Source organism: Scyliorhinus canicula, chromosome 10 (assembly GCF_902713615.1).
Source record: "Scyliorhinus canicula chromosome 10, sScyCan1.1, whole genome shotgun sequence".
Taxonomy (NCBI): Eukaryota; Metazoa; Chordata; class Chondrichthyes; order Carcharhiniformes; family Scyliorhinidae; genus Scyliorhinus; species Scyliorhinus canicula.
This window is the reverse complement of record NC_052155.1, coordinates 53,376,277-53,400,500: the sequence shown is the minus strand read 5'-3', so window position 1 is coordinate 53,400,500 and position 24,224 is coordinate 53,376,277. Positions and strand designations below refer to the sequence as shown.

At 44.0% G+C, this 24,224-nt stretch overlaps 1 protein-coding gene across 1 annotated transcript in view; it reads left to right on the top strand.

Annotated features, from left to right (window-relative positions):
- The window catches only part of LOC119972369 (KAT8 regulatory NSL complex subunit 1-like), a 341,283-nt gene that overhangs the window by 17,663 nt on the left and 299,396 nt on the right, over nt 1–24,224 (top strand). The window contains exon 2 of the mRNA XM_038808945.1: nt 7,092–7,260. The gene's annotated coding sequence lies outside the window, so the exon portion shown is untranslated. The remainder of the gene's footprint in view (nt 1–7,091; nt 7,261–24,224) is intronic.

Genomic DNA, 24,224 nt, shown 5'->3' with positions numbered 1-24,224 from the left:
CTTGCAGGTGCATAAACCCTTCCTCTTGCGCCAATTTGTACTTCTCCCCCAGGAACAGATCTTTTATTACCTTGATTTCCCCCTCTCCTCCCATCTCCGAAATCTCTCATCCAGCCTCCCCAGCTGGAATTTATGATTCCCCCCTGATCGGCATCTCCCCTGACCCAGCCCCCAACTAAAGTGCTGTCTCAAGTGCCTCCAGATCTTCAAAGTTGCCACCACACTGGACTCCCAGAGTACTTGCCCAGCGCCATCGGGAGCAGCACCGTTGCCAATGCCCTCAACCCCAACTCCCTGCACAAGCCTTTCTCCATCCTAATCCACCGGGACAACCCCACCCAACCCTGCACTTTCTCCACATTTCCCGCCCAGGGTACTAGAAAGAAAAAAAGAGAGAGGTTGCCCCACGTTGCCAGTCAGCCTTCACTCTCTCCACCAAGCTAGTAAAATTGTACCTGTGGATCTCCCCCTGCACCCCAAAATACCTGAAGTGGGTTGTTGCCCTGCAAAATGGCAGCCCCCCCCAATCCCGCCCCCACTTCCTGGGGCACCATAAAATACTCTCTCTTCTCTAAATTTAGTTTATACCCCCAAGAACGACCCTAATCTTTTGAAGTAGCTCCATTATATTCCCACTTGACATACTCCGCTCTGTGATATACAGCAGTAAATCATCTGCAAAGTGATTCTCCTATCTTTGCAGCATCCTTGAACATGGGTGAGGTACCGGAGGACTGGAGAACTGCTAATGTTGTCCCCTTGTTTAAGAAGGGTAGCAGGGATAATCCAGGTAATTATAGACCGGTGAGCCTGACATCAGTGGTCAGGAAGCTGCTGGAGAAGATACTGAGTGATAGGATCTATTCCCATTTGGAAGAAAATGGGCTCATCAGTGATAGTGAACATGGTTTTGTGCAGGGAAGGTCATGTCTTACCAACTTAATAGAATTCTTTGAGGAAGTGACAAAGTTGATTGATGAGGGATGGGCTGTAGATGTCATATACATGGACTTCAGTAAGGCATTTGATAAGGTTCCCCACAGTAGGCTGATGGAGAAAGTGAAGTCTCATGTGGTCCAGGGTGTACTAGCTAGATGGATAAAGAACTGGCTGGGCAACAGGAGACAGAGTAGTGGTGGAAGGGAGTTTCTCAAAATGGAGAACTGTGACCAGTGGCGTTCCACAGGGATCCGTGCTGGGACCACTGTTGTTTGTGATATACATAAATGATCTGGAGGAAGGTATAGGTGGTCTGATTAGCAAGTTTGCAGATGATACTAAGATTGGTGGAGTAGCAGATAGTGAAGGGGACTGTCAGAGAATACAGCAGAATATAGATAGATTGGAGAGTTGGGCGGAGAAATGGAAATGGAGTCCGGGCAATTGCGAGGTGATGCATTTTGGAAGATCCATTTCAAGAGCGAACTATACGGTAAATGAAAAAGCCCTGGGGAAAATTAAAATTGATGTACAGAGGAATCTGGGTGTTCAGGTCCATTGTACCCTGAAGGTGGCTGCGCAGGTCGATACAGTGGTCAAGAAGGCATACGGCATGCTTTCCTTCACCGGAAGGGGTATTGAGTACAAGAGTTGGCAGGTCATGTTACAGTTGTATAAGACTTTGGTTCAGCCACATTTGGAATACTGTGTACAGTTCTGGTCGCCACATTACCAAAAAGGATGTGGATGCTTTGGAGAAGGTGCAGAGGAGGTTCACCAGGATGTTGCCTGGTATGGAGGGTGCTAGCTATGAAGAAAGGTTGAGTAGATTAGGATTATTTTCATTAGAAAGATGGAGGTTGAGGGGGGACCTCATTGAGGTCTACAAAATCATGAGAGGTAGAGACAGGGTGGATAGCAAGAAGCTTTTTCCCGGGGGGGGGGGACTCAATTACTCGGGGTCGTGAGTTCAAGGTGAGGGGGGAAAAGTTGAAGGGAGATATGCGTGGAAAGTTCTTTACGCAGAGGGTGGTGGGTGCTTGGAACGCATTGCCGGTGGAGGTGGGAGAGGCAGGCACAATAGCGTCATTTAAGATGTATCTAGACAGATACATGAATGGGCAGGGAGCAGAGGGATGCAGATCCTTAGAAAATAGGCGACTATTCCTGTGCTGTAATTTTTCTTTGTTCTTTATGGTGATTAATATCTTCAATGCAGGCAGTCCTCGACTTTATGATGTTTAAGTTCCAAAAAACTGCATTTATGACGTTAATAAATTGACACCCTGTTGATTGCAATCTTCCGATGCCACATCAGTGGGAATAGATAGGATAGATGCGGGCAGGTTGTTTCCAATGGCGGGTGAAAGCAGAACTAGGGGGCATAGCCTCAAAATAAGGGCAAGTAGATTTAGGACTGAGTTCAGGAGGAACTTCTTCACCCAAAGGGTTGTGAATCTATGGAATTCCTTGCCCAGTGAAGCAGTTGAGGCTCCTTCATTTAATGTTTTTAAGATAAAGATAGATAGTTTTTTGAAGAATAAAGGGATTAAGGATTAAGGTGTTCGGGCCGGAAAGTGGAGCTGAGTCCACAAAAGATCAGCCATGATCTCATTGAATGGCGGAGCAGGCTCGAGGGGCTATATGACCTACTCCTGCTCCTAGTTCTTATGTTCTTATTTGTATATATCTGGTGTTGTAAGACTTCTTACTGTGCCCACCCCAGTCCAATGCTGGCATCTCCACATAATTCGTACATATGCATTGATGTTCACGGTAGGTGGCACGGTAGCACAGTGGTGAGCATTGTTGCTTCAGGTTCGATTCCTGCTTGAGTCGCTGTCTGTGCGGAGTGCTGAAATCATTGCAGAGGGTGTGAATTGTGCTCAGCAATTTTTTAATGTTGAGAAAACTGGATTCTTTTGGGAAAAAACTGCTGAGGGGAAATCCATACTAGGTTACAAAGTTGCAAAAGATTGAGACGATGCTGCGGGTGACTTTCAAGTTAACCTTTGCTTGTGTACCATTCGGAAATCCCAAGACTTTCAAGAGATATTCCAAGGTATTTCTCCCTATAATGTGGAAATCCAGTCCTAAGACCTGAGTCAATAGGAACATATTTTTAGGATGGGTTTAACCACCGTTTGGTAACGCGTGTCAGAAACAATCTTGCATTTAAAGTATTGTTACTCCTTAACAATGCTCTTGGTCATCCAAACGTTCTTGATGACAAGCGTCCAGCCATCAAAGCTGTGTTTCTGCCCCCCCAACACCACCTTACTGTTAGAACCCATGGACTGGGGGTAATTGCGTCCTTTAAAGTCATTGTGGTGAAAACAGTCTCCCAGCCCCAGGTCACTGTCCGTGTGTAGTTTGCACATTCTCCCCGTGTCTGCATGCGTCTCACCCCCACAACCCAAAAAAATGTGCATGGTAGGTGAATTGGCCATGCTAAATTACCCCTTGGGCAGCACGTTAGTGCACTGCTGCCTACGGCGCTGAGGACCCAGGTTCGATTCCGGTCCTGGGTCACTTTCTGTGTGGAGTTTCACCCTCACAACCCAAAAGATGTGCAGTGTAGGTGGATTGTCCACAGTAAATTGCCCGTTAATTGGGGAAAAACAGAATTGGGTACTCTAATTTTCAACATTTTTAAAAAAAAAAGATACTTTTCCAGGAACCAATTGTGCCCCAAGTTCAAGGACTGCCTGTACATGTATTATTAATATTCCAGTTATTCCCATGAGGTGGCAGTATTTGAAAATGAGAGGTTGTTCGCAAAGAAAAAGAGAATCAGTAGTTTTGATTTGGTTAAAGGCACAATTGGGAAATTACACTCATTAGATTATGGTTTAGGTTTCCAGTAGAATTACTTTTGCATAATAGCAAGTAAAATATTACTTGGAGTAGAACTTGCTGTTTTCCTTTGCATGAAAGTGTTCCATAATCTGTATTACTAACAGTAATCGAGCTTTGTTTTGTTAACACAGCTGAAAATGGGATTATCAAAACTATGTATAATAAGGATGTCCAGTTTTTCACATTTGTGTAAGCTGACTTAACATAAAAAGAAAGAAAAAGTAGACTTTAAATCACAAAATCAGAAAAAAACTGTGGGGAACTATGTTTTGTAGGTGTACGCAAGCCGGTTTGAGTAAATGTTTTTGATGTTGTGAATTAGTTTTACATCATGCTTGTACGCCTTCTTAAAAAATGAGCATAATTTAATAAGCCTGTCTAAATTGGTGGAATTTTGATATCCGCTCAGGATCACATTCGAGTGAATGGAGTTTTGGTCCAGTGTAAAAAATGTCATCAATATCAACCTATGATTTTGGGACAGAACTCATAGGCACTTAAAATTGCTCAATCGTTTGCCCTGGTTTGGTCAATTTGGTGATGATTGTGGTGATACGACGGTTAACTGTACCAAAAGATTGAGGAATCTTATCCAGCTGTCTGCTCCATCAGTATAAATCTGTATTTAATTTAAAAATATTTTTTAATGTTTAATTATTAATAATTGGGCACTGTAATGTCATAGTTCTGCCAGGAGTTTCAAGAAGGTGGCCATGTGCTCGGGTATATATAATGAACAGAAGTAGACAATTGAGCACTTGGAACCTGTTCTGCCATTCAGTGAGACCATGGCTGATTCTTTCTCTTTATCTCTCTCTCCTTTCTCTACCTCTCGCGCTCTCCCTCTCGCACTATCTCTCTTTCAATCTTTATCAATCTTTTGATCTTTCTTTCTCTCTTTCTTTCTTTCTCTCGATCCTTCTGTCTTTGTTTCTTTCTCTTGCTCTTTCTCACCCACTCACCCTTTTTCTCTCGTGAGCTGTGGCAGGATGACGTACCATTCAAGAAACATCATAGCTCTGTCATAATTGTCATGACTTGTGCACCCCTGCCCTTTTCTGAGAGCTTGGGGTGTGGGGTGATTGGAGGTGTTACAGGAGAAGATGTTGGCACGAGGGTTTTATTGAATAGCGGCTGGGGTATGACCCTGGCTTGTGCCTATCTTCTCCTTTATGATCAGTTTTGGGATGTTTTTTTAAAATAAATTTAGATTACCCAATTGTTTTTTCCAATTTAGCGTGGTCAATTCACCTACTCTGCACATTTTTGGGTTGTGGGGGTGAAACCCACGCAGACACGGGGAGAATGTGCAAACTCCACACGGACAGTGACCCAGAGCCGGGATCGGACCTGGGACCTCAGCGCCGTGAGGCGGTTGTGCTAACCACTAGGCCACCGTGCTGCCAGTTTTGGGATGTTGAAGCTAATTTTCATGCCTTCGTAGCTTGTCCAGTTTATTTAACACAGACTTATGATTGTACTACAGTTGTTTGGAAAGGGCAAAAGGGCCTTAGAACAAGGATGCGGGGTTGGAGGACATTGCAAAAGTGAAATGGAGCAAAATCTTGGACAGACTTCAACATAATGTGGCTCAGCTGAAGTGGTTGGGGGGGGGGGGGTGGCTGGGTGTGTTAAAGTACTTGGAAGCTGCGGCAGAGTGAGGTTGGAAACCAGACACCAATCATATTAATGAATACAAGATTTATTTATAAATTCAACATTATATTTGTCTCCCTCTTTCCACAATGAAGGCCATGTCCCAGCAGTGACATGGGACACTTTCTACTTTTCTTGAAAAACCAATACAACAATTAAACAAATGAACAGCTTCTTCGAGTGCCACAGCTGTTCTTCAAATAACCTCAGGTACTGAACCAAAGCTCTTCACCTGTGTATCCTTAATCTTGCAAATACAATTAACATATAATTTACTTGGTGTGTGGGACACCAGCGAGTTCACAAGTAACAACAGTTTTTAAAAATAAATTTAGATTACCCAATTATTTTTTCCAATTGAGGGGCAATTTAGTGTGGCCAATCCACCTATCCTGCACATCTTTTGGGTTGTGGGGGCGAAACCCACGCAGACACTGGGAGAATGTGCAAACTCCACACGGTCAGTGATCCAGGGCCGGGATTCGAACCCGGGTCCTCAGTGCCGTAGGCAACACTGCTAACCATTGTGCCACCGTGGTGCCCTACAAGTACCAACAGTGATTGGGTTTTGTTGTTAATCTCATCCAGGACTGAACTATGTTCATTGAAGTATGTTTCTGCTGATGTAAATAAACTCCAGCCTGATTTACAGTGGCTAATATTAAGCATAAAAATCAAATAAATCACTTTGTGTTTTAAAAAAAAATAGATGCAGGAGGCTGAACTTTGGATATTTGGAAGTTGTTACCAACTAGAGCTTGGGATGTCTCGATGTAACTCGGTAATGTGGATGGGAAGGTTGGAAACAGTACATGTAAAAGAGGTTGACTTTAGCGAATATGGTGTTGGGATGGCATTGGAAATATTTTTGAAGTCTAGAAATCTGAATCTCATTTTGATGTTATATTGGTTATTGGAAGATATTTCTCCTGGCATTCAAAGCTCTGGTGTAAATGAAATCGCAATACCTGTGTGTAGAGAATTGTTTTCAGAATTCCTGGACAGCTATTAGTGTGAATGTGTCTCTAATTCACTTGTCTCTCAGTCCGGAAGAAACGGTCTCGAACACGTTCGTACTTTAGAATATTCTTCATTGTTTCTGTTAATAATTTTCCAATCTATTGGTGAAGGAGTCCCTACTGAGGGATGAAAATGAAAAATGAAAATCGCTTATTGTCACGAGTAGACTTCAATGAAGTTACTGTGAAAAGCCCCTCGTCGTCACATTCCGGCGCCTGTCCGGGGAGGCTGTTACGGGAATCGAACCATGCTGCTGGCCTGCTTGGTCTGCTTTCAAAGCCAGCGATTTAGCCCAGTGTGCGAAACAGCCCCATATCTCTCAGCTCAAGGGCCAACTAAGCAGGGCCCTGGCTTAGGAATGAGAAGTTGGCCAAGGTTCCTGCTCTCCATGTTTTGCTGAGAAGTGCGTCTGTGTTCATACTGGATTTAAGCACCAGTAATGAATATGCTGTCAAAATATCTCACTGACATTTGCTGTCTGGTCAAGCCAAAAGGATTGCTAAGTCAACAAGGGTGAATGATACATATTGAATGTAGATGAATTTGCAAGAGCTTAATTTAGCATTTGGAATGTTTCCTGTATTCTCATTCTTTTGTGCATTTTGTTTCCTCCCCAGGGTGAAATGTGGGCAGTGTTCGGGTGAGGTCAATCTTGGACTGCTCAGACAATGTCACCTCCGACGCCTTCTAGCATTGTCTGCCCATGGGACTATAATCTGGAGTCTTGGATCAGTTTAAACAAATGGAATCTGGAAGGGAGTGGTCGATCTGATGGCATGAGAGTGGGTGAGTTTTTTGTGTAATTTTTTGGGGGCTGGAGCTGTCTTTTAAAGACTGAAAGGACTTGTATGACCTACGACCGAGGATTTTCTTTGCAATCATGTTGCAGGAGTTAGAGGGCAATTTGGCGGTGGTCGTGTTCTGAAAACCTTGCTATTGAAAAATCCTTTTCTGAGTTGGTGTGTGCCCTTAATGTAGTGCACACTGGTGGATGACTGATTTATGAGGATGAATTTGTCCTAGGTGGTGATGTTGACAGCCTCACCCATCCAGGCTAACAGGGAGAGTATTGAAACAGGACATGGAGGTGCAGTTCAGCCCCAGCCAAAAGTCAGAGATTTTTGCTGCTGTTTTGTATATTTTGTTTATTCGCCTTCCTTGATTAGTTATTATAATCTCTTGCTTTCTTTTGAGGAAGCAGGCAGGTTCTTCCTGCTCAGGCTTTGTTAATCAATGAACTTGATTGTTTTGTTCTCAACTTATTTTTGTTCATCTTATACTTTGACATTCCACAAAATTTTAGATGGTCTGTTAAATGTGGCAGCTTGGTAAATACAGAATTGCACATTTTGTAATACTGCAAAGCCCCAAGAATGATTGCTTTTACAATTTAGTTTGCTCCCCTCTTTTAATATTTTCCCCACCTGAGCTCCTCTCTTTTTCTGATTCTTGTTTTCCTCCCTTACGAGAGCAGTGTTCTTCAAACTCTTTTTCCGGGGACCCATTTTTACCAACCGGCCAACCTTCGGGACCCAACCTGGCCGAACTTCGCGACCCAACCCGGCCGAACTTCGGCCCACCATTTTCTCTTACCTTGTTTGCTGCTGACAAAAATGGAGGAAATACTTTTGGGTCCCTTTGGCTCTCGTACATGCTCCTCCAATGGAACCTGTTGGATGAAGGTGAAGCCTTCCGGTGTCGGAAAGTATGGAGTCTCCAACTGTCCAAAGTTCTGAATTTTTTTCTTGAATAAAATAAATTAAAAAAATAAAAATGAAATGAATAAAATAAATGAATAAAAACCACTACAGAACTTGTAAAACAAAAGGCTGCAACCGTTTAAAAAAAAAAATAGCGGCCGCACTGCACATGCGCGCTGATCATCGTGCGAGGATTTGTGCGATCGGGAGCGCCGTGGACAACGGCTCCCGACATCCGCCCGCGACCCACCTGCAGGTCGCGCCCCCGACTTTGAAGAACACTGCACTAGAGTACCCAATTAATTTTTTCCAATTAAGGGGCAATTTAGCATGGCCAATCCACCGACCCTGCACATCTTTTGGTTGTGGGGATGAAACCCATGCAAACAAGGGGAGAATGTGCAAACTCCACAAGGAAAGTGACCCAGAGCCGGGATCGAACCTGGGACCTCGGTGCCGTGAGGCAGCAATATTAACCACTGCGCCACCGTGCTGCCCTCCCCCACCACACTTGTACCATTAACTTCTACGTGCCATACTAACCTATGTGACTAAATTTGTACCCATCTGCATGTGCACCACCACAGTGTTAACTAGTTACCTTTTGGCTAGTTTATAGTGAACTAAAATATAATACGTCACAACAATGAAGTCTTTATTTACTTTAACTTTAAGCATATTTTTGTTTGTTTCGATCTCAGGCTAGATGTTGTTTTATTTGTGGGTCTGATTTATGTCCAGTGAAAGAGGCAACTTGGTGCCAATTGTTTTGTGTAATCAAAGGAGGTGCTGTCCAAATTGGGCCTCCAAAATTACAGGCTTAACAAGAAAGAGATCAACCCCAAGGCATTTGGGAGAGGCTTGAAGCTGGGTGGGGTGAATGCTGAGAGGGATGGTGGCAAGTTGTAAAGTTGAATAATTAGTTTGATCATGAAATAGCTCTTAGATTGATCATGTACTGAGTCATAAATTCTTGCAAAACACCCAGACCAACAACATTTCAAGTTATATTTATTTTGGCTAATTTTCCAATCTCCTGTCATGAAGGCACACAGCTGCCTGTCATTCTCCAGCTCAATCACTTCCATGTAAACTCCTCATCATAACTGCCTGCACGTTATCTCAATTATACAAGTGATCACATGAGCTTAACATTATCCAACATCCTTGCACATGGCAATACAGTAGCTATGTTACTTAACTAGTCAGTCCAAAGACGCGCAGGTTAGGTGGAGTGGCCATGATAAATTGCCCTTAGTGACCAAAAAGGTTAGGTGGGGTTATTGGGTTATGGGGATAGGGTGGAAGTGAGGGCTTAAGTGGGTCAGTGCAGACTCGATGGGCCAAATGGCCTCCTTCTGCACTGTATGTTCTAGTAATTCGGAGTTCATGAGATCAGATCATTAAAAAAAAATAGCAAAGGGGGCCATTCCATCTAATTATATCCTTGTCAGCCATTAAAATTAGCCAGCTTAATCTTACTTTCCAGCACTTTGTCGGTAGCCTTCCAGGTTACAGCACTTCAGATGCACGTCCAAATGCTTTTTAAATGCGATTAGGATTTCTGCTCCGACCACCATATGCGGCAGAGAGCTCAAGATCCCCACAACATTTGGAGGAAAATATTTCTCGAGTCCTTTCCAACATTTACTGTAAATCTATGACCCCTGGTTATTGTCCTCTCTCCCTCTGGAAATAGTTCCATCTGGTCAACTCTATTTCGACCCCTTTGTAATTTTATTACATCTCAATTAAATCGACCCTCGGTCTCCCTTTTTGTTCCAATGAAAACAACTCCAGACTATCCAATGTTAAAATTCACCAGTCTTGACAACAATCTCCTTTATCCCTGTACCCTCCAGCATGATCACATCCTTCCTGCAATATGACCTAATTTGTGTTTTATACCATAATTCTACTATGGCCTCTATTCTACAGTCGGCAATAAATGAAAAATATCCTGTATCCCACTGTATAATTTTATCCTGCTGTCTTCAGGAGTGTGTGGACGTGCACTCGAAGGTCCTTCACTTCCCCTCCACTTCACCATTTCTGACCATTTATCTTGGCCTGTTTTATTTTTTGCCCTCTCCAAAAGCATCATCTCTCACTTGTCTGGATTTAATTCCATTTGCCACTTTTCAACTCGCTTTATCTGTTCATTTATCTTCCTGCAGTCTTAAGCATCTTACTTCACTATTAGCTGAAGAACAGAAGGAACAGGAGCAGGAGTAGGCCCCATGAGCCTGCTGCGCTATTCAATATGATCATGGCGAATCTCGCCGTGGCCTCAAGTCCATTTTCCTCCTCCTCCTCCTGCAGCTGCCCCCCCCTCACCCTAAAATACCAGATAACCCATAACTCCGTGATGGATCAATAACCTGCATGACCCTGCTTTGAATACATTCAGTGACCCAACCTCCACTGTTCTCTAGGCTGGAGAATTCAAAGGCTAACTGTCCTCTGAGAGAAGAAATTCCTCCTCACCTCCACATTAAATGTGAGACCCCTTTATTCAGAAACTACGCTGCTTAATTCTACAGTACCTTAGGAGAGAAAACATAATAAGTGTCTGCTCCATCGCACCTCTTAAGAATTTTACATATTTCGCTCAGATCATGTCTCATTTTTCTTTAACTCCAATGAGAATAGGCTCAACCTTTCATCAAGGCAACCGCTTCATCAAAGGAATCCAGCTAAACGGGCTGGTTTAGCACGCTGGGCTAAATCGCTGGCTTTTAAAGCAGACCAAGGCAGGCCAGCAGCACGGTTCAATTCCTGTACCAGCCTCCCCGAACAGGAGCCGGAATGTGGCGACTAGGGGCTTTTCATAGTAACTTCATTTGAAGCCTACTTGAGACAAGCGATTTTCATTTAATTTCATCATGGATCTTTGCTCAACTGCCTTCATTGAAAGTATATACCTCTTCTTTTTTTTAAAAGAAGGATACCAGGTTGCTAATTAATTGATCAATATTAAGAACAACATGAATAACAAGAGTGCCAGGACCTGCAACACCCTACTGGAAACGGCCTTCCAATCACAAACACATTTCAGTCATACCCTTTGCTTCCTGACTGAGCCAATTTAGGATTTAATTTCCCACGTTTTCTGTGATCCCATGAACTTTTCTACTCCATCTGCTGTTTTGTGCTTTATTAAAAGCCTTACTAAAATCCATGAACACTGTATCAAACGTTCTATCCCCATCGACCGGGTATCCCCCCCCCCCCCCCCCCCCCCCCCCCCCCCCCCCACACACACAAAAACCGCTTCCAAATATACATTCAAATTGGTCAGACATGCCCGAGCTTTGACAAATGCATGCTGACTGCCCTTGATTAATCTGTACCTTTCTAAATGATTGGTACTGTCCCCCAGGATGTTTCAGTTAAATTGCCTGCTACCAAGATCATATTTCTAATTATTCTTTCATGGATGGCACTAGCAAAGACAGCATTTATTGCCCAACCCTAATTGCCCCTGAAATGCAGATGGCGAGCTGCCAGCTTGAACTATTGCAGTCCATGTAGTGTAGGTACACCTGCAGTGCCTTTTTGGAAGTGAGCTCCCAAGATTTTGTCCCAGCGACGGCCAAGGAATAGTGATATAGTTCCAAGGCCGGATGGTGTGCGGTTTGGGGGAACCTCCAGGAGGTGTTGTTCCCATGCATCTGATGCCCGTGTCCTTCGAGGTGGTGGAGATTGGAGGTTTGGAAGCTGCTGTGTTTGGAGCCTTGATGGGTTGCTGCAGAGCACCTTGTAGTTGGTACATGCTGCTGCCTCTGTGCATGGGTGGTGGATTGAGTGAATGTTGAAGATGTAGGATGAGTTGCTAATCAAGCAGGCTGCTTTGTACTGGGTGGTCTTGAGTTGCTGGAGCTGCACTTATCCGGTCGTGGAGAGTATTCCAAACACACTCCTGACTTGTAGTTGGTGGACAGGGTTTTGGGAGTCAGGAGGTGAGTTTCTCGCCACAGAATTCCCAACTTCTGACTTGCTCTTGTAACCATGATATTTATATAGCTGGTCCAGTTCAGCTTCAGGTCAACGGTAATCCCCAGGATTTTGTTGGTGGGGATTTCAGTGATGGTAATGCCATTGAGGGAAGACCAAATGGGAGATGGTCAAATTATCCCTTCTTGGAGATGGTCATTGCCTGGCACTTGTGTGACACCAATGTCACTTGCCATTTGTAAACTCAAGCCTGGATATTGTCCAGGTCTTCCTGCTTTTACACATGGACTATTTTATTATCTCTGGAGTCACAAATGAACACTGTAGAATCATCAGCAAACATCCTAATTTCTGATCTTATTATGGTAGGAGGTCATTGATGAAGCAGCTGCAGATGGTTGGGCCTTGAACCCTACCCTGAGGAACTCCTGCAGCGATGTCCCAGGACTGAGATGATGGGCCTCCCACAACCATCTTCGTTTATCTTGGTGTGACTCCAACCAGTGGAGATTTGCCCATATTCCCTTTGACTGATATTTTGCTTGGGCAGCTTGATGCTATTATACTCAGTCAAATGCTGCCTTGATGTTGAGGGCAGTCACTTTCACCTCGCCTTTGGCGTTCAGCTCTTTGTCCGTGTTTCAACCAAGGCTGTCATGAGGCCAGGATCTGAGTGGTCCTGGTGGAATCCAAACTGAGGATCAGTGGTAAAGTTATTACTGTGCAAGTGACACTTAACAGCAACCCTGTCCATTGCTTTGCTGATGGCTGAGAGTAGACTGATTGGGCAGTAATTGGACATGTTGGATTTATCATGCGTTTTTAGGACAGCATAGAACCTGGGAAATTTTACACATTTGCTGGGTAGATGTTGTGGTTCAGACTGGTCTGTAAATACTCTTGTCTGAATCTCTTTGTACAATGGCACAATGATAGCAGTCCACCAGTTATCTTGCATCATACCAGTTGCCAAAGAAGACTGGAAAATTATGGTCAGAGTCTCAGCCATTTTGTTCCTTCCTTCTTCGAGCACCTTGGAATGTTTCATCTGTTTTTGAAGTTTTTAATATTTACTTTCTGTTTATATGATCCAATATTTCAACCCTTATTAATCAATGTCTGCATTATTTCTCTCTTCTATGAAGTTAGATTAAGGATGCCCACACATACATTACCTTTTTGGTCTCAAATAAGCTGTACTTTTCCATAGCCTCCATAGTTAGGGAAGCAAAATGTGGATGCAGCCTTTGCTCATCCACTGGGTGGCGCTTGAGACCAGATGTTACATCGAGTTGGTATTCCTTCAGTGGTAGCAGTTTGAATGAGGCAGAAAAGTCAAGTGAAGTCTTAGGTAGCAGAAGTCTGCACATAACCTCAGCAGACACAAATGTAGCATTGACAGACTGTTGCAAATGCCATCTTTCGATTGACACATTAAACGGGGGCCCCACTTTCAAGTGCACTTATTACACATATTTTAGTAGTGCCTTTGTGTAACAAAAAATGTTCCAAAGCGTTTTATGAAAAATTCTTTTTTAAAAATGGGATCGAACCATATAAGGGCAGATGGCTAAAAGCTTGTTCAAAGAGACAGGTTTTAGATTTGATGGAGTCGAGTTTAGGACAGTGACAAGTGAGCAGGAAGGTGAAGGAGGATTAGAGGGTTCTGGTCAGAAATTGGAAGGGAAGATTACTTGATAGTGGAGAATTGAAAGGTGGCACAGAAGCATAGGAAGTAGGACCAGGAAGATGCCATTCAGCCCCTCCAGCCTGCTCTGCCATTTAATCAGCTCATGGCTGATATACCTTGCGCACTACCCCAAACCCCTTGATACCTTTATTGTCTTGAAATTTATTGATCTCTGTCTTGAACATACTCAGTGACTGCACCTCCACAGCCCTCTGGGGCCTCCACAGCCCTCTGGGGTAGAAAATTCCAAAGGTCACCAACTGAGTGAAGAAATTACTCTTCATCTCTGTTCTAAATGTGTGCCCTTGGTTCTGGACCCCCAAGCCAGGGAAAACATCCTTCCTGTATCTACCTTTTCCAGTCCTGTATGTTTTGTGTGTTTCAAAAGAACAATACAGCACCACATGAACAGGCCCTTTGGCCCTCCAAAAAATGAGAAAACACCTCCCTAAACTCCAGAGAGTACAAGCCCGGTCTCCTCAATTTCAATTCATTGGAAAATCCGATCATTCCAGAAATCAGTCGTCTATCACCGAGAAGGACAAGTGCAGCTGATACGTGGAAACTTATCACAATTCCTTCACTGTGGCTGGGTGAAAATCCTGGAACTCCCTTCCTAACAGCACTATGGGTGTTCCGATAAAGCGTGGACTGCAGTAGAACAAGAACACAGCTCACCACCACCGTTTCCATGGCAATTGGGGTTGGGCAATAAATGCTGGCTTAGTCAGCATGCCCACATCTCATGAATGAACACCGAGAAACATAGAAAATAAGAGCTGGAGGAGGCCATTCGGTCCCTCGAGTTCAACAATTCAGTATGATCATGGCTGATACTCTAAGTCAGTGCCAAACACATCTTTCCCCACACCGTAGTAAATAGAACAGGAGTAGGCAGTCTGCCCCCTTGAGCCTGTTCCACCATTGAATAGAATCATGGCTGAACGACATTCCCCACGTCCACTTTCCTTTCCTCATAACTCTTGAATCTGTCTACCTCAGCCTTAAATATACACAAAGGTTCTGCCCCCACAGCTCTCTTTGGCAAGGAGTTTCAAAGACTCTGAACACTCAGAAGAAATTCCTCCTCATCTCAGACTTAAATTGGCACCCCTTTATTCTGAGACTATGGCCTCTGGTCTCTGGTCCGACTCTCTCATGAAGGAAAACGTCCTCTCAGCATTTACCCTGTCAAGTCCCTTAAGAATCCGATATGTTTCAATGAGACCCTCTCATTCTTCTAAATTCCAATATGTAGCTTCCCAACCTGTTTAACCTTTGCTCATATGACAGTTCCTCCATACCGGGGATCATCCGAGTAAACCGTTTCTGAACCGCCTCCATGAAGTATATTTTCTCAAATAAGGGGACCGAAACTGCAGATGTGGTCCCACCAGTACCTTGTACAGTTCCAGCAAGGCTTTCCTACTCTTATACTCCAACCCCCCCGGAAATAAGGGCCAACATTGCATTAGCCTTCCTGATTACCTGCTGCACCTGCATGCTAGCTTGCTGTGCTTCAGGCACAAGTACCCCAAGTCTCTTTGCATTGCAGCTTTCGGCAATTTTTCTCCATTTAAATAATACTGTTCTTTTGTTCTCCCTTGTAATTCCTTGTTTTCTTCCTCTTTTTAAAATTTTTTTTAGAGTAGCCAATTCATTTTTTCCAATGAAGTGGCAATTTAGCGTGGCCAATCCCCCTGCACTGCACATCTTTTTGGGTTGTGGGGGCGATACCCACGTTAATACAGGGAGAATGTGCAAATTCCACACGGACAGTGATCCAGAGCTGGGATCGAACCTGGGACCTCGGCGCCGTGAAGCAGCAGTGCTAACCACTGTGCCGTCATGCTGTCCCCTCCCTCTTTTTTTTTAAATAGTGAGGTTACCCTTGCCACCTTCCAATCTGCTGGGACTGCTCCGGAATCTAGGAAGATGGCAACAAACACATCCACCATTTCCATGGCCACCTCCTTTCATACTCTGGAATGTAGATTATCAGGTCCTGGGGATTTATTGACTTTCAGTCCCATTAATTTATCCACTTTTGTACTGATAATTTCCTTCAATTCCTCCTTCTCATTAGACCCTTGGTTCCCGCGTATTTCGGGGAAGTTATTTGCATTTTCTTTCATGTTCACCGTAACGTTATTCTGATACTCTATTTTTGCCCTCCTTTGCTGAATTCGAAATTGCACTCATTTCTTGGGCCTGCGACGACTTCCGAATTCCTCTTTGGATCTAAAACTATCCTTACTTACTTTTTTGTTAGCCATGATCAGGCCGCTTTTCCTGATTTTGCACCAGAAAGGAATGCATTATTGTTGCAGTGCATGCATTCATTCCTTCAATATTAGCAATTGTCTGTTCACCATCATGCCTTTCAATGAAGTTCCCACATCTATCGGAATCAACGCATCCCTCATAATCGCAGTTTCCTTTTATTTAGATTTAGGACCCTAGTTTCAGATTGGACTACTTCACATTCCATCCTAACAAAGAATTTTATCCTGTTACGGTTAGTCTTCCCTAAAGGACCCCACACAAGAAGATTATTAACAGTTTTTATTTGCACAATACTAGACCTTGGATAGCCTATTCCCACTTGGTTCTGCACCTAGTGGTCTGAAAGAAAATCTCTTGCACACTCCAGGAATCACTTCAGGTGGTCTCTTCCTTTTTACATCCTTATAGAAGCTTTTACTGTCTGTTTATATTTCTTGCTAGTTTTCACTGCTATTCCAATTTCTCCCTCAATATTTTATTACTCTGCCTTTGTTAGTCTCTAAAACGTTACCAATCTTTGACCACTTTTGGCAGCGTTGTTTTTTTTCCAATTTGATATCATCCTAAGCTTCCCCGGTTAGTGCTGCCAAACAGTGTTGAGGACCCGTGTTCGATCCCGGCCCCAGGTCACTGTCCATGTGGAGTTTGGACATTCTCCCCATGTCTGCTTGGGTCTCACCCCCACAACCTAAAGATGTGCAGGGTAGGTGGATTGACCACGCTAAATTGCTCCTTAATTGGAAAAAAAAAATTGGGCCCTCTTAAAATTAAAAAAAAACTTCCCTGCTTCGTCATGGACGCTGCATCCTTCTTTCTCAATGGAATACATTTTCTTGAAACTTATGAAATATCTCCTTAAATGCCTACCACTGCTTCTCTACTGTCTTAACTTTTAATCTAATTTCCCCAGGTAATTTCAGCCAAATCTGTCATTATATCCTTGTAATTGTCTTAAGTTGATGACGAGTTTCAGACCCACGTTTCTCCCACCCAAACTGAATGTGAAATTCCATTAAGCTTTGATATTGAGGGCAACACGATGGCGCAGTGGTAGCACTGCAGTCTCACGGCGCCGAGGTCCCAGGTTCGATCCCGGCTCTGGGTCACTGTCCGTGTGGAGTTTGCACATTCTCCCCGTGTTTGCGTGAGTTTCGCCCCCACAACCCAAAGATGTGCAAGGTAGTTGGATTGAACACGCTAAATTGCCCCTTAATTGGAAAAAAATGAACTGGGTACTCTAAATTTATTTTTAAAAATGTATTGATATTGAGATCATTAATTAATCCTCTCTCATTACCCAATAACAAGTCTACAATAACCTGTTCCCTGGTTGGTTCCAGAATATATACTGAGGAATTGCCCCAAATAAACTAATTACGATACATAAAAGACTGATAGTAAATGGGAAATACATAACAGGAAGCAGTCCAGAGTTCAAGTTGTAAGTCCTGTGGTGGGTTAGTGGTGACGTTGAAATCTGCATGGATCATCAACATGTTGTTCTCAAAGTTTACATGTGATTACATGTTTAATAATTGGTTGTAAAGAAATTTGGGGCATTTTGTTGTGACAGGCGCTATATTAATGCAGTCCTTTCGCATTGCCTTTTGCAAACTACATACTAAAAAGAAAATTCTGTAAATTCTCAGCAACAAACATGTTTTGAAGAGAACAGAGGTTTCAGGGTGTATCCCAAGGATATTACAGTTGGAGTTCTGAAAAAAAAAACCAAGTAAGGGCATGGGGGAAACCAGAAAAGTATAAGCGAGAGGAAAAATAAAAGAACAAGCTCAGAGCTTCAGTGAAGTTGGAGAGTTAAATGATTGGGAACATTCTTATGATCCCAGTGAAGGTGGTGATGAGGTAAGCTATGTTTAAAATGAAACAATTTTATTTAAATGTCTACTAATGGGAAGTGGCCAAGCAGAATGGAGGCGTGAGCCAATTTTAGTGTGTATGATTTACATTCTTGATGTTTCCTTTTATCACAAGTCCACAGATGTGTGACCAGTTCTGTGCATGTTTTGGGTTGGTTATCTGATGAGTGGAAGGACTCGAGTAGTTTGGGACTAAGCTGCCAGATGTTCTTGAAATGTTAAGATTATTTGGGAGTGTTAAAGTGCAGGATAATTGTGCATTTGAAGCTGGCGAACAATGCTGCAAACATTGTTTGTGGTGTCTGATAATGAAAATATTACATGTAACTCTGTAGCTTGAACTCACGATTTCTAATATCTTTCAGAAACTTTACGATTCTCTTCGAACTGTTTAGTTTTAAAATGCCCTATTGAAGCGCCAATACTAAACAATGAGCCATCAGCCAGGAAAGCAGCCTTTTCACATCTACCCTGTCAATCTGACTCAGAATCTGAAGTCTGAGTTTCAAACTGATCACCCCTCATGCTTGTCTGTTTGATAAAGTATAGGCCCATTCCACGTGACCCTTAAAACACGAATCAGACTGATAAACCAATGAGAGGAGGCGGTCAAGTCAGTGAGAGTTCGCTGATTGATGATTAGTTGTATTATCAGGCACTTAATTTGGGTTCCACCAGATGCACGTAACTTCAAATATCATTATCACATTGGGTTTTAAAAATGGAACAGAGATGAATTCCAATAGAGACTTACCTTGGAGAGCAAGGCAACATTTGTGTGAAGATGGAACTCCAGTTTTGGCAGCACAGTAGTTAGCACTGCTGCCTCAATGCCAGGGACCCAGGTGGAATTCCAGCCTTGGGTGACTGTGTGGAGTTTGTACTTTCTCCCCTTGCCAGTGGGGGTTTCCTCCGGGTGGTCTGTTTCTTCCCACAGTCCAAAGATGCGCAGATTAGGTCGATTGGCCATGGCCCCTAAGTGTCCAAAAGGTTAGTTGGGGTTATGGGGATTGGATGGGGGCCTGGAGCAAGGTAGGGTGCTCTTTCAGAGGGTCAGTGTGAACATGATGGGCTGAATGGCCCCCTTCTGCACTGTAAGGATTCTATGGGACTCTTTTGGAAGCATCCCTGGCCCAACATCTCCTTCAATAATTGACATTTTAAGGAAAGAAACCTGCCAAAAGTGGTCTGGCATCTTGTGACTCCAATTCCACCTGAATGTAATTTAATTGAAATGACCGAAGCAAGGCACTCAGTTGGGTCAAACTGTGACGAGGACTGCAGCAGTCGGAAAAAGATTGTCTACCTGCTCTGGGGAACTAGGAATTGAAAATACATGCCAACCTTACCAGTGATGCTTGCATCTTGAGAATGGGGTGGATGGAGGTGGGAAAGGCTACTTCATCACTGATCTACCTGCCATTGTTAGCTGTTGCTAATAAAATAATCATTATTAGTTTCACAAGTACGGGCGCCAGAGTGTGGCGACTAGGGGATTTTAACAGTAACTTCATTGCCATGTAATGTAAGCCTACTTGTGAAACTAATCAAGATTATTATTATTATTAAGCAGGCTTGCATTAACACTGCAATGAAGTTGCTGTGAAAATCCCTTAGTCGCCTCACTCCGTTCCCTGTTCAGGTACACAGAGGGAGAATTCAGAATGTCCAATTCACCTAACAAGCACATCTTCCGGGACTTGTGGGAGGAAACCGGAGCACCCGGAGGAAACCCAATGCAGACACTGGGAGAACATGCAGACTCCACACACACAATGACCCAAGCCGGGAATCAAACCGGGTTCCTGGCTCTGAGAAGCAACAGTACGAACCACTGTGCTACAATGCCGCACATGTGCTAGCTGACCATTTTACAGCATTCTAATCCATTCAGAGGTGTTGGGTGAATGTCACAGCCGTTTTGGACACAGCAAGTGATTAGCACTGCTGCCCCTCAGTGCCAGGGACCTGGATTCAATTCTGACCTTGGGTGACTGTGTGGAGTTCACACATTCTTCCTGTGTCTGCGGATGTTTTCTCTGAGTACTCTGGTTTCCTCCCACAATCCAAACTTCTGGAGGTTAGGTGGATTGGCTCTGTTAAAGCCCTAGATGGGGTTATGGGTATAGGGTAAGAGATTGGGCATAAGTAGGGTGCTCTTTTATAGGATCAGTGCAGACTCGATGGGCCAAATGGCCTCCTGCACTCTAGGGCTTCTATGATTACTCGTTGATGCTATGGTACAGTACTACTTAAGTTGCCTCAGTTTCATCCGTCATCGGAAGGATGCATCATCTGACTTTTGGTAAAATTTTCCATCACCTTCAATATGGATTGATATTGTTAAATTAAGTTATCCATCATGGACTTCAATAACAATTGACCCAACATGCTGTAACAAAGGTGGCTGTTGCCATTTATGGAAATGAATGCAGGCAGTGTCTTTAAATGTGGATTCACAGAGTACAAATTGTTGAGAGCTCCATTATTGCCAAGCTTTGGCATCATTACAGCTGTCTAGCCTGATCCTTTTTTCCCCATCCCACCCCAGTGGTACTGGATTGTGAAATTCCTCTGCTTTGTAGCTTGTGTGGAATTTTTGTTCAATTTTTCTTTTTAATCCAGTCTGTGAAAGGACAGATTTTATGAAAAGTTACAAGACGTAAAGTCGTATTGAGGACAACAAAGACGAAACTGGCAGTCAACAGAATTGTCAGTCAGCATATAAAAATAAAAATGGATTCATGTTTCAGACGAAAACATATTTCTAGAATTCTAAATTTTCTCCTCCAGATCAACCTTGTTTATTTGTTTCCAGCATTTTCTGTATCTCCGATTTCAGAGTTCCTCTCTTTGTTGTATTTGTCTTGCAAATATTTGTGAGTTGGCATGCTTTTTGATTGTGGGGTGGTGGAGAGAAAACACATGGTCCCATATCCAACTCTTTGAGGTCAATTCAGGCAACTTTCACCAGGTGTTGCTGTTTTTTTTTGCTGTTTCCCCTCCCCTCATGACCAAGGGACACTTTCCATTTTTTTTTTACATAGAATTTACAGTGCAGAAGGAGGCCATTCGGCCCATCGAGTCTACACCGGCTCCTGGAAAGAGCACCCTACCCAAGGTTAACAACTCCACCCTATCCCCATAACCCACCAACCCCACCCAACACTGAGGGCAATTTGGAACACTAAGGGCAATTTATCACGGCCAATCCACCTAACCGGCACATCTTTGGACTGTGGGAGGAAACCGGAGCACCCAGAGGAAACCCACGCAAACACGGGGAGGATGTGCAGACTCCGCACAGACAGTGACCCAAGCCGGAATCGAACCTGGGACCCTGGAGCTGTGAAGCGATTGTGCTAACCACAATGCTATCGTGCTGCCCCCATCATTTGAAGTTGCTGAGAATAATCTTCAGGGAGGGCAGGATTTTGTACAACTGATTTCCAAACTCTGATCTCATGTTGCCATCTCTGCTGTTGGCAGAAAGGAAGGTAACTTGCTTGAATCAGCCCTGCAAATGATTGTACGTCTCTGTGCAGCAGCATGAGAGAGAAGCATTTAAATGTGTGAAGTGTGGTTTGAATGAGACAACTGGATGTCCTGACGTTTTGTTCCTTGAGTCAAATCTAGTGGAGAATGTGGGCATCGATCCCACTACCTCTCACATGCAAAGCAAGCGCTCTACCACTTGAGCTAATTCCCCCTAGTGGCCAAAGCATCCTGATTGATTTGAAGCATCCTGATTTGTCCTGATTTGAACTTGGCTAACCCAGTAAAATTCAGGATCAAACCTTAACAGAAAAGTTTTTGCTCAGCCATTCGCTTTAATGAACTGTTGACACGGCAAAGGAAACCCTGATTTAAAAAAAAACTCCCTTTTCCCACGAGCCTTTCACCGCCCACCACACCTTGTATATTTACAAAACTTGGCGTCCTATTGACCGTACAATTACACTTAAGACAAACTTGTTCTTTTTATCAGGACACTGATCACGCAGGACTTATCTGGCATTCAGTTGTACTGTGGCTCTGAATATGTGTTTGTGAGCACTAGTGAATGAGAAGTATTTTCTAGAGCTCCTGAATTAACCCAAGCAGATTCTTTTTGGCTTCTTGCTTGTGTAGTCACATGGTGGAGGGTGTCACTTTCTGCAAGGTCATGGTGGTGTGATAAGCTCTGCAACATAAACAGGAACTGTAGTAGAGACTGGTGAACACTCAGTCCCCAGTCACTGGAAATGGTAGAGTCTGACTGCCGCTCCTTTCTCTTGGCCTTGCTTTAATCAATGGATCTTTTCATTTTAGTCATTATCCAGTGTGATGGGGCTGGTTTAGCGCACTGGGCTAAATCGCTGGCTTTTAAAAGCAGAACGGCAGGCCAGCAGCACGGTTCAATTCCCGTACCAGCCTCCCCGAACACGCGCCGGAATGTGGCGACTGGGGGCTTTTCACAGTAACTTCATTGAAGCCTACTCGTGATAATCAGCGATTTTCATTATCCAGTGTGATGCAGCAGCTGCTGGTTGCAAAAATAAGCTAAGCTTATTTTAACATTTTTTAACCACGTCACTGGTTAATAGCATTCCTGCCCCTCCCCCACCACCAGTTTTTTTTGCTGGAAATCTGCATTTAAGCACTTTGAAAGGGGATTGAGTTAACTCCCATTGTGATTCACTTTGTTCATGGGAGGAGGGGTGGGGATGGCATAAATATCAGCTGAAGCATTTATTAGCTTGGCATTGCTCCAATTCTTGCGAAATCATCACCCATGACTTTGTCACAAACAAGCGCTTACCTTGCTGGCATCTTGAACTCTGCTTCAAACTCTACCAAAATTTAGCTAATCAGTCTGACATCCGTAATTATCCTGGAAGATTCCCCATCCAGAATACAACAAAATCAAAATGTTTCTTTATTTTCCCAGAAAATATTTTATTGAGGCATTTATAATTTTAACAGTTTTACACATCAAATTTTCAACTAAAAGAAAAACACAACAATATAACCAACAAACTACCCCCAAGCACAAACCCTGGCCAACATGGCTTACACAAACAGAGTGACACCTTCCCCTGCTGTTGGTTCTCCTGCCCGTATTCATCTCTCCCATGCTCCCCCACACCACCTGGCTGACAGTTTAATTTTTCTCGAAGAAGTCCATGAACAGCTGCCACCTCTGAGCAGACCCCTGCAATGAACCCCTCAAGCGAATTTAATTTTTTCTAGTCGCACCACCCGAGCAAAATCCATCTCCGGGCCACCAGGGAGGCAAAGGCCAGGATGTCGGCCTCACTGGGCTCCCGGATCTTCTGACACACCAAAGATTGCCACCTCTGGTCTTACTTTTAAGACCTCTGTCATGACGTCAGCAAACCCCTGTCAGAAACGTCTTAGCCTCGGATATACCCAAAGCATGTAGACATGGTTCACAGGAACCCCAACACAGCGCCCACACCTATCCTCCACCTCAAAAGAACCTGCTCATCCGGCACTCTCATGTGTGCCCTGTGGACCACCTTAAACTGTACCAGGCTGAGCCTGGCGCACGACGAGGACGCATTCACTCTCCTCAGGGCCTCCTCCCAAAACCCGACATTCACTCTCCACACCCAGCTCTTCTTCCCACTTTCTCGTCACCTCCCCTTTTGGGGCTCCCTCCCACTCCATCAGCTCCTTATAAATCTCTGAAGCTGTCCCTTCTCCCACTCCTGTTCGCAACATCACCTTATCCTGTAGCCCCTGGGGAGGCAGCTGCGGGAGGGTAAAACCTGCCTCCACACAAAATCTCTCACCTGGGGCATCACGGTGGTGCAGTGGTTAGCACGGTTGCCTCACAGCGCTGAGGTCCCAGGGTCGATCCCAGCCCTGGGACACTGTCCGTGTGGAGTTTGCACATTCTCCCGTGTTTGCGTGGGTTTCACCCCACAACCCAAAGATGTGCAGGGCAGGTGGATTGGCCATGCTAAATTTCCCCTTAATTGGAAAAAATGAATTGGGTACTCTAAATTAAAATAAAATAAAATAAAATCCCTCACCTGCAGATACCGGACCCCATTCCCCCCTGGCAACTCAAATGCCTCCTCCAGCTTCTCCAGATGAGGGAAATCCTCTTCAATAAAAAAAAGTCTCCAAATCTCTTGATCTCTGCCCGCTGGCACCTACAAAACCCCCTGTCCAGCCCCCTCCGGAGCGAACCGGTGGTTATTGCACATTGGTGCGCCCCCAACCCCATAT